A 10,220-nucleotide genomic window follows, 5' to 3' on the forward strand; every position below is an offset into this window, starting at 1 on the left:
CTTGAAATCGTTCTCAACTTCGTCTCAGAGATGAAAAAAAATGAGAGAGATTAAAAATGAGAGAGACATTCTCTCTGGAATTTTTCGGCAAGCTACCGAAGTTCACTTCGGCTCTCGTCAAATGCTCGTTTTTTTTTTCGGCCAGTGAAGCGGAGTAAGTGAAGAAGTGAAGCCAGTATGATGGACGCTGACGACACAAGTTTAAAAAACCTTCTAGAAGAACTAGATCTTTTGAATGCGCTGCCATTCCTCGAACGTAAGTATTAAATAATAACATTAGTGGTAAATTAATAACAATAATAGTGATAATAAGCTAATATATATGTGTGCTTATGTCGATGCTTGTGGAAGTGAATTTCTTAGAATATGTATTTACACGGTTATGAAAAAAAGTGACGCCACGCTAAATGCATCTATGTATGTATACATATGTGTGCAGATGTGCACGTGCTAAGTTTTTATGTACATGTGTGTGTGCATTTTCTTTTATTGAATTTTAAAAGGTTCTGTTTTAAAAAATAATATGAAAAATTACTTTAACTATATTTTTAGGCGCTGGAGTGAATTATGAATGCCCAGAGTTTATTGACAAGGAGAGAAGCTGTTCGCTTGGCGAATTACGCAAGTATGTACATATATAATTAAACTTGTATTATTTGTTGTTATTTAATTTATATATAAATCTTTGCAGTTTGGACGTACGCAGGAAGAGAAGCAACCATCCAAAAAGCAACCATCGCCGATAGGAATCTCATCTCCTAGAGGATTCCATCTTTTGTGAGAAAAATATAAAATTAGGAATATAATAACCATTTAAGATCGTACAAAATTAAAAATGCAAAAGGAAATTTTATTATAAATAAGCTTTTAGAATTGTGTACCGCACCCATACATTCATAATTACTTTATAATGATAAGACTATAAGTAATTTGTAATTATGTAATATCTATAATAATAAATAAAAAATTAATAAAATATAACGAAAGTGGATATATACATTTCTAATTTTTCTAAAAAAATTCCTTTTGGGATCAAGAGTGGAACATTCTTGAAATCGAGAATGCCTATTCTTGAAATCAAGAACGCCTATGCTTGAATCCAAGAATTTTTCTTCTTGAAACCAAGAATTCGTTCTTCTTGGCAAGAGAGAAATTATTAAACCCGAGAACGATTTACTCTTGGAACCAAGAACGCCTATTCTTGAAACCGAGAACGCCTATGCTTGAATCCAAGAAGACTTATACTGAAATCAAGAATACTTATTTTCAAAATAGTAGTCTCAAATCAAGAACACTCGTTCTTGATTTTAGTAAAACCGTTCTTGGCTCACTTTTGAGCACGGTAATACTGAAATCAAGAACGTTGAGAACGGTTTTTTTTCTCGGTGTAGCTATACCCGGAGCGACTTCGTTCGATTAAAATTAGTTTGCAGTTAGGAAATTAATTTGTCAGGACTTTCTTATATCAAATTAAAACACCTCTTAACGAGGTAAAAAACTAGTGACGATCGCACCTTCAACATACAAAAGTTGTGATATCAACATTTGTGACGAAAAATTATTACACTCGTCATTAAATAGACTTTCTAATATTTTCTCATTAGGCCCGCCCTAGCAAACTATTCCAGCCTTTTTCCCTTCACAGGCATTTTCTATTGCAGCGTGCCGAATGAGAAAATATTAGAAAGTCTATTTAATGACGAGTGTAATAATTTTTCGTCACAAATGTTGATCGATGATGATGATGATCTTTTCAAAAGGAATACAACTAAAACATTGCGAAGGGGCATTTATCCCCATCGGCCCCAACAGCTCCAAATTTCGAAATTTTCACTTTTTCACTTTCACCGCTCTCTCTCCCAAGCCAATTGATTTTCTTAGAGTCTTGGTATGCAATCCTGTTAGTTTTCGCAATACCTTTCGATAGGTGTATCATTCATTATGATCGGACCATCACAGTAGATTTTCAATTTTGCGGCTATATAATAGTAGTCGCCTTCGCACACTCTCCTTGTGCGCTTCGTCACTACATGGACTGCCGTCCATAGTAATATCTGCCATAGAAACGATCGAAAAATTAATGTGAAATAATAGGAAATTTAACATTTTTGCGATTTGCAAATTAATAGAATGATCTGCAAGGGTATAAAACCTTTTATTCTTGTTTGGTATAGGTTTTATTATAATTGAGCACAGAGCCTCGAAGATATCTGAAATCAAAACCTTAAATGTTGCTATTTTTTTCAAAACGCGATCGCCCAAATACCACCTGTTAAACGCGAAAACTAAGTATGCAGATATGCTCATATACGTCTATATTAACATATTTTAATGCCAATAGGCCTGCACCTTTTAATAAAGTCCATTTTGTTGACCTATGTTATTAACGGTCCCTGTTAAAAAGTATACAAATTCACGACTTTTATTTACATCATATTCATTTATTTTATAGCTCCTGAAGAATCTTCTAAAAAGGTTGCTTACACAGAAGTTTAAAATAAAACGCGCCAATAAGAAATAAGAAAGTCCTGACAACCGTACTCCAAACTAATTTTAAGGGAACGAAGTTGCTCCGGGTATAGCTAGTATCAAATATTTTTCGAAACAAAGACTAGAATACCTTTAAAATTTTAAATTAGAAGAATGTAAAAGGCTATTAGCGTCAAGTCAGCCTCATTATATTGGCCGGCAGGTGACAGAATAGGGTGCGAAAGCGCTGTTCTTTTTGCAGCTGAACGACAATTTATTTCACTGGCGCGGACTCAAATACCCACACAAACTTTATACAGACGTTGGCGCATAAATATTTAAGCCCAATGCGTTTTCATTCCACAGTCGTCGGCAAATAAAACAAACTGCCAATGAATATTCCTCCACCGAAAGTCCTCTCGGGGATGGGGCGTCTGTGTATGTGGAAAAGTGAAAAAATGCGACGAAGCGTCAGTTGCCATTTTTGTTGGGCACACGTTGCGTATGAATAATTTATTTAATGAACTTGTAGCTGGAACTCGCCATGACTTCTGCTGCTGGCTATTGTACCATACACACAGGCAGATTCCTACCTGTTCGGTTGTGTATCTGTATCCTTGTCTCTGCTGCGGACATGTTGTAAAGTTCTTTTTGTTTTTCTTTTGTTTCCGGCGATTTGTTGCCAGCAACGTTATGTACAGCTTCGCTTCGTTCCAATAGTTTCTTTTTCCATTCCCTCACTCTCTTCATTTCCGTTTTTCTGACATCTCGAAATAAACGAATACTTTTTGGCAGCTTGTGAGGACGGATAGTAGCTTACAAAGTTTGGAACGTTTACGAATTTTTATTCAATTCTCCTAGAATCTAAATGCAGTTTCGGAAAGACGAACATGGTTATATCCACACGGCTATAGCCTTGTGATCTGTGATCCTGATCAAGAATATATATTGTTTATAGGGTCGGAAAAGCTTTCTTCTGCTTGTTATATACATCCGCATGAATACAAACACATCCCAAAAATTAATATATTTTTCGTTGTACAATTGTATAAAATATCTTAAAAATAGCCAGTTATTTGTATTTTGTTTTTGTGAGGGTATAGCCAACGGACTAGCGCCCGATTTTTTGGCATAAAGTCGAAATTTTTATGTTAATGTTTTGTATTTTTGATTTTAAATTCTTAAAGTTAATAAATCATATATATACAAACGTCAAAAACAAAGGTTTTAAAGCTACACTAACGCTTTTATGAGCTTTCAAAAGTACACAATCGATCAGCTGCTTAGTACTAAGAAATTAACGCGAGAATATTTTCTTTACGTTTGTGCAAAAAAATAAAACTTTTCTGTCCGGACTAAATTAAGTAAATTATGGAAATGGAAGATCAGGTATGGAATATTTAGTGTGTATAGTACATTAATGTGTAATCTTTGTCTTCGACCAGTGTTTAGTGTCCAATTTCTGTGTATTTTTAAAGAAAATTAATATTTCTTCCCTGTGTTTCGTAGAATAAAACTAACGACCCACAAAAACTAAGTACGCCAGTTTGAACATACATATATAAGTCGTTTTCCATCGCTAATTAACACCTTTTCCCCGTTCGTCCCCCATTTCACGCAATTCCACACTATTCAGGGACCTTAAAGTTTCTTCGTAGCGATCTCTAGGATATTTGGCGCAGCAATAATCAAAAATTGAATTTTTTTTTCGAATTGAATTTCTGTAAAAATGATCGATTATTACTTAAAAGCTGATTAAGCATCAAAAATAAATAAAAAAGTTATTATTTTGAATCCTTTTTTGTTAAGCATTCGTAGGAGAAAGAAAAGTAAATGTCTTCTTTTGCTTATAATTCCGTTAAAAAAAATTACAAAAATTATTTTGTAAAAGATACAGAGTTGCACTTTTTTAATGTTTTGAGTTACATTACACACGAAGAATGCGTTCGTCTGCAAAATAGGTTCAAAGTTTGCCAAAAACAGAATTTTTTCAACTTTAATGTCCTTTTTTTAGAATCCTTGCGTGTAAGAATTTTTTCGAGAGCACATTTAGAGCACTGATTATAATCAGTTATTTAATAATATAATATTAATATTAAATAATTATTTAAAGCAAATAGGATTTTTAATATTTCATCGAAGTAATTAAATAATGGTTAAATTTTATAACACAGTGTAGTATTATGAATTTGCTTGAATGGGAGGCAAGAGAGGGCGTGGTCGCACAGACTTTAAAATTTGATTGCATGCTATTCGTTTTAAAAAACAAAATGTGAAAAGTTGGAAGTGCAATGGCAAAATTGACAATTCGATGGGTATGTTCAGATTTTTATAGAGTTATAGAGTCCGAAGGACTCTATAAAAGCCTTGCATCATCTTTAAATCGACAATTTGATAATGATAAGAGTAGTCTGATCAGTGATTAGTAATCACACGATAACGTGGTATAAAGTTTGTGAATGTTTCCAAAAAGTCATTTTAAGCCTTAGTTGTTTTAAATGTTGAGTAATGTTTTAGTCGTATTTTCAAAAGTGGTTAAAAAATGTCTTTAAATTTCCAACATTAAAAATAAACCGCAGTTCCGCATTCAAAATCGAAATTTACTCAGAAACACTTACAAACTCTAATGATTCTGTGGCACTGACAGATTTTTTGTTGAGAAAGACTCGTGAAATAATTCTGTGACAAGCCAAATTATACCGATATTAGTTTAAAAGATTAAAACAAAAACCATGTTCAAATAATATTTGCAATGCTGAAGCTAAACCTTTAGAGTCAACCCTCGGTCTCGTTCTCCTCAATGACCCCTGAGCTCTGCCGCTGTTCCTTCGTCTTCCTTGCGAGCGAAATTATTTATTTATAGTTCATTTGCGAGTTGGCATTCAAAGTTGTAATGTGCAACGAGGTTTGAGCCCAGGAGTGCGTGGCAGATGGGGAAAAGTCGGATCAGTACTTTGGCTTGGCGCTTGGAAATTTATGTCAAACAAATTGACTTTTGGAGAGGGTCAAGTTCCAGGCAGACGGGAAAGAGGCAGCAACATATAATAGATACTTATCGGTGAACAGCCAAGATGGCCGGGAAATTCTTCAATTAGCACGGCCATTTAGGGAGTAACCGAGCATTAGACAATGAGCCCAAGCAAATTGTTGATCTGCACTTGCTTTCAACAGGCATTAAAATTGCATTTCCCTTGACGAGGCCGATTATGCAAGCAAACCGCAGGATGCCTGAGAACTCTGTATCAAAGCAGGCTACTTAATGTAAAATTTTAAAATCCTCTTAAGCAAATTCCATTGACCACACTAAAACACACGGAAGCCGCAAGAGTCTGCTGGCGTTGCCGAAATGTATCTGAGGCAAGGCCCACTTGATGTGACATCTAGAGATACATTGTGTCGCATTGTATGCATACTCATACCCCAGACAACGACAGCTTGTTGTCACATTTACAATATCCTTCAGAGTTTATTCAAGCACACACAGAGTCGACAGGAGCTATTAGATTTCTAATGTCTTTTGTCTCAGCTTATTTGTTTTCAAGTTTTCTCCTGTCAAATGTATCTGTATCTGCAGCTGCAGCACTTCATTATCCACACACGCACAGATGCGGGTTGGAAGCGACCTGACTCTGACAGCCTCAAGTGTCCAGGCCATATATTGGCATACTGAAATTTCGTTCAAGCCACATGAAGTCATGTATATACGGGATACTTTGAAGCCTGTACAATTAATCAAGTGTATATGTACATATATTGCTCTTTCGGTCAAGTCAATGAACCCGATAAGTTTTCGGCCAACCCGAGCTTAACAGCGATTAACATACATGCAGAATTATTCTGATATTAACAACTTCTTAGTTCATTCTAGAGTTTTTCCTTGGGAAATGCACTAAATATGAAAATATCGTGAAATCAGTAAATTTCTTTGCAAAACCCAATCACGGGTGATTCACTGAATGGAATTTTCGACTTTCAGCAGTTCAATGAACCGCCTCCACCCGCTTGAAGTGCTCTGGATAGCAACGCGAATTTCTCAGTCAGCTCAAAGCACAGAGCTCAGCAGCAAATCATTAAAAATTTATTTTCAATTTCGTCGCAACTGTGAGTAGCAGCGGGGGAGGTTCGGGAAAAGAAACCGAAAGACAAAAGGACGGGAGTGCTGGCTGCAAAAACCGTTTCAGCTGCAATATCCCTATATCGCGCTGCAGTGGGCTGACACTTTGTCGTCTGCTCGACAAAAAATGTGGCAAACACTTTCCACTATTTCAAAGCGACTGCTGTCAGAAAGGAGGACAGATGAAATCCCTGTTCTCGAGGAAGAACTTCGCGGAAGGGTCAATAGAAGTGGCAATGGTTCCAGGGAAGGTCAGTTTCAAGACTCGAAGAAGCAGCTTTCCTCCCCCACATCGAACTCGGGATTAGTTTGACTTCAGATTTCCGAAGCAACCTGAATGCAGAAGGTCACGCCCACCTGCAAGCGAAATCCCGGAGAGTGCAGTTAATTAACCGCAGGCTCAAGTTTCGCAACAATACTTCGCCTCAATAAAACGCATCATCAAGGAGTTGAGACTGAGTCTCTTTTTCTGTGCAATCTTGATGATGATCTCCATGCCTCCGTCCCGTTCTCCAGGCCCCGACTTGTGGAGTAAATTGCGTGCACGCCTTCCTAACCCAAATATCAAGTACGCTCTCCTCGCCGCCAGTTCTTAATTCCCCACACCGTTGCGCCGATTGTCGCTGGCTGATAAGCCAAGTCGCGTGCTTTTATTATGGGGCAAATAGCCGCTGGTAGAGAAGGGAACGTGACTATGGGTGGATGGCAATTTCACAAACTCATGTGCATTTAAAATCCAACGTGCAGAATGACACATGCTTAGAGTTCAGCTAACTGGCTGAAATTGTTGAGCTAGCAAATCCTTTTGTGCAGTGTTAAAAGTTATAAAATTTCCTATTTATTAATTTTTAGCAAACACAACACGTGACTATGAATGACCAACATATAACTTTTCAGGGGGAATCTGAATAATTTAATTTGCAGTAATACTTTGCCTGTAAATTTTCAAAATTTTTGCATTTTAACCGTACCTAAAAAATAAAATGGAAAATAGAAGCAAAAAGAAAGGACTATATTATTTTTTAACACCATTTTTATACCCGTTACTCCTAGAGTAAAAGGGTATATTAGATTCGTGCAAAAGTATGTAACAGCTATAAGGAAGCGTTTCCGACCCCATAAATTCTTGATCAGGGGCACTAGCCGAGTCGATCTAGCCATGTCCGTCTGTCCTTCTGTCCGTCTGTCCGTCTGTCCTTCTGTCCGTCTGTCCGTCTGCCCGTCTGTATGAACGCTGAGATATCAGAAACTACAAAAGCTAGAAGGTTGAGATTTCCCACACATATTCTTTGGCTTCCTACGCAGCGCAAGTTTATTTTAGCCGAGCGCCACGCCCCCTCTAACGCCCACAATCGCCCACTAACGATTTTAAAATGGGTCCTGCGCCCACATTTTTAAAGATTTCCGAGAAGTATAAATGCAATTTTGTTGTGTATACTTATACCTATCGAAATGTAGAAGACATTTTTCAAATCGGACCATTCATTAAAAAGTTATACGCAATCAAAATTTATATATCTATCTCGCACTCCCTTTAGCTGAGTTTTTATTATTCGGGACGATTATTAGTCGGGACACCGACGTTCGAACTCCCCTTAGCTGAGTGACGGGTATTAGATAGTCGGGACACCAACCCGACTGTAGCGTTCTCTCTTGTTTTTTTAATCAATACCATTACAAAATCATTAAGATGACCAATTTTTTTGCTTGAAATATTTTTGCCCACGGACAATGTAGATTAAACGTACATTTATAGGAAATTTAAAAAATTGTTTTGAGCTCTGTTTAATAATTTAAAAATGTTGTTTTGTTTTAAAGACACTCCGATTACGACACGATCTGCTCGCACTGCCATCACCGCGAAATCCACCATTCGCCAGAGTCCGCAATCACCGATCTGACAGAACGGCGAAACTTTTACGTGACTGAATTTTCAATTATTTTTTATTGCTCTTGTATGCGGAGGAGATCGAATTAGGGGGTTGGGAGGGGCAGCGGTCGGTCCTCTTGGCCTTTAATTGCAGGAAGTTGCGTTTTGAGTGTGCAATTTATAAAGAAATTATTTATTGTTGAGCAAAATTGATTTTGAAAGCTGTGCAACTGCCTTAGAGCGAGCACTCGATGTGTGGCAGGGCAGACGCGGCATTCCCGAGACACTATGCAGTGGTGCACGAAGTGATCTAACACCTTGCCCCAGTGTTCCGCTCGTCGACCAAGCGCTGAGCTCCATTTGCACGATCTGCTCTTTGATTTCCTGCCACACCCACAGTGTGCTTCTGCAATTAATTTGAAGCGCAGGAGAAACACGGGGAACTGCTTCCCGGTGCGGCTCTCTAGCTCATTGCCAACTTTGAAAAAGTGCATTGCAAACTGGCGTTGAGTAATTGGTCTTGCTTTGATCTCCTATAAATAGCAGTTGGCACTTTGAAGTGCATTGGAGTCAGTTTAATTAAAAACTGCGCCTATGAAAATAAACATACGCCAAGTACCACCGCTGGGCTGATGGCTGGTCGAGCAGAGTTTTTCGCCATCAGGACTGCGCTCTCTGCAAGCGTTCCAACTTTAAATACTTTTAGGGGAGCCTTGCTCTAAGCACTTTGGAAGTGGTGGTTTTCCACAATTTCTTATTATACCCTTACAGAGGGTATAATAAGTCAGATGTTTGCAACGCAGTGAAGGAGACGTTTCCGACCACATAAAGTATATATATTCTTGATCAGCACCAATAGCCGAGTCTAACTAGCCATGTCCGTTTCTATGCAAACTAGTCTCTCAGTTTTAAAGCTATAGCGATGAAACTTTCCCGAAAGTCTTCTTTCTATTGCAGGTAGTACATATGTCGGAGAGAGCCGGATCGGACCACTATATCTTAAGGCTCCCATAGGAAAATTCAAACAAATATAAGAAAATTCATTGTAACTTTGTAGAAAGTAGGCGTTTTGATTCTTGACAACTTAAAAACAAAATTTAAATAGAAACGCTGGATCTGGAATCCCTGGAACTGCACCGAGTAAGCATTAAACTATAGGTATTTACTTTATCTGTAAGGGTATATAAGTAAGGGTATATAAGCTTCGTCTGGCCGAAGGTAGCTTTCTTTCTTGTTTTTATTTAGCTTGGCTTTGAGACCAACTAAAGCCGACTTAAAGAGTTCGGAGGGTGCCCGCGGCCTTCCGATATCTCGTCCATTGCGCCTCATTAACCAAATTAAATTGCCGAGAAATGGCTGGACGTATATTGTCTTTGGGTCAGCGTCGTGGCGGGTCCCAGAGTTGATAGCAGAATGTGCCCAAGGGTGCGGCAGAAATCATATGCAGTGAGCCGCAAAGATTGCAATGTGACTGGGATGGTGCCTCCAGATACCTAGTTTCTTGGTGTCATTATTAAATTCGTCATAGCTACCTCGATTTTCACTGGGCGAAATATTCCAATTAAAAAATAAATAAGAAAATGGGTTTAACTTAACTATTTAAATATAAAATTCGTCCACATGGAATACAATGATTTGTGCATGCATACTTCGAACGGCTGCACAACAACATATCTTTAATGCAATCAATCATTCAGCTAAAGGGAGTGCGAGGGAGATGGATATATAACATTTTTTTGATTGCGCATAACTTTTTAATGAATTGTC

General features: G+C 37.8%; 1 long non-coding RNA gene across 1 annotated transcript; it reads left to right on the forward strand.

Annotated features, from left to right (window-relative positions):
- The first annotated feature begins 216 nt into the window (after positions 1 to 216).
- Positions 217 to 1,258, forward strand: LOC138912057 (uncharacterized). The gene is made up of 3 exons (XR_011417705.1): positions 217 to 256; positions 553 to 625; positions 692 to 1,258. It is a non-coding gene; the product is annotated as an uncharacterized lncRNA (long non-coding RNA).
- Positions 1,259 to 10,220: the final 8,962 nt, after the last annotated feature.

Source organism: Drosophila takahashii, chromosome 2L (genome assembly GCF_030179915.1).
Source record: "Drosophila takahashii strain IR98-3 E-12201 chromosome 2L, DtakHiC1v2, whole genome shotgun sequence".
NCBI lineage: Eukaryota > Metazoa > Arthropoda > Insecta > Diptera > Drosophilidae > Drosophila > Drosophila takahashii.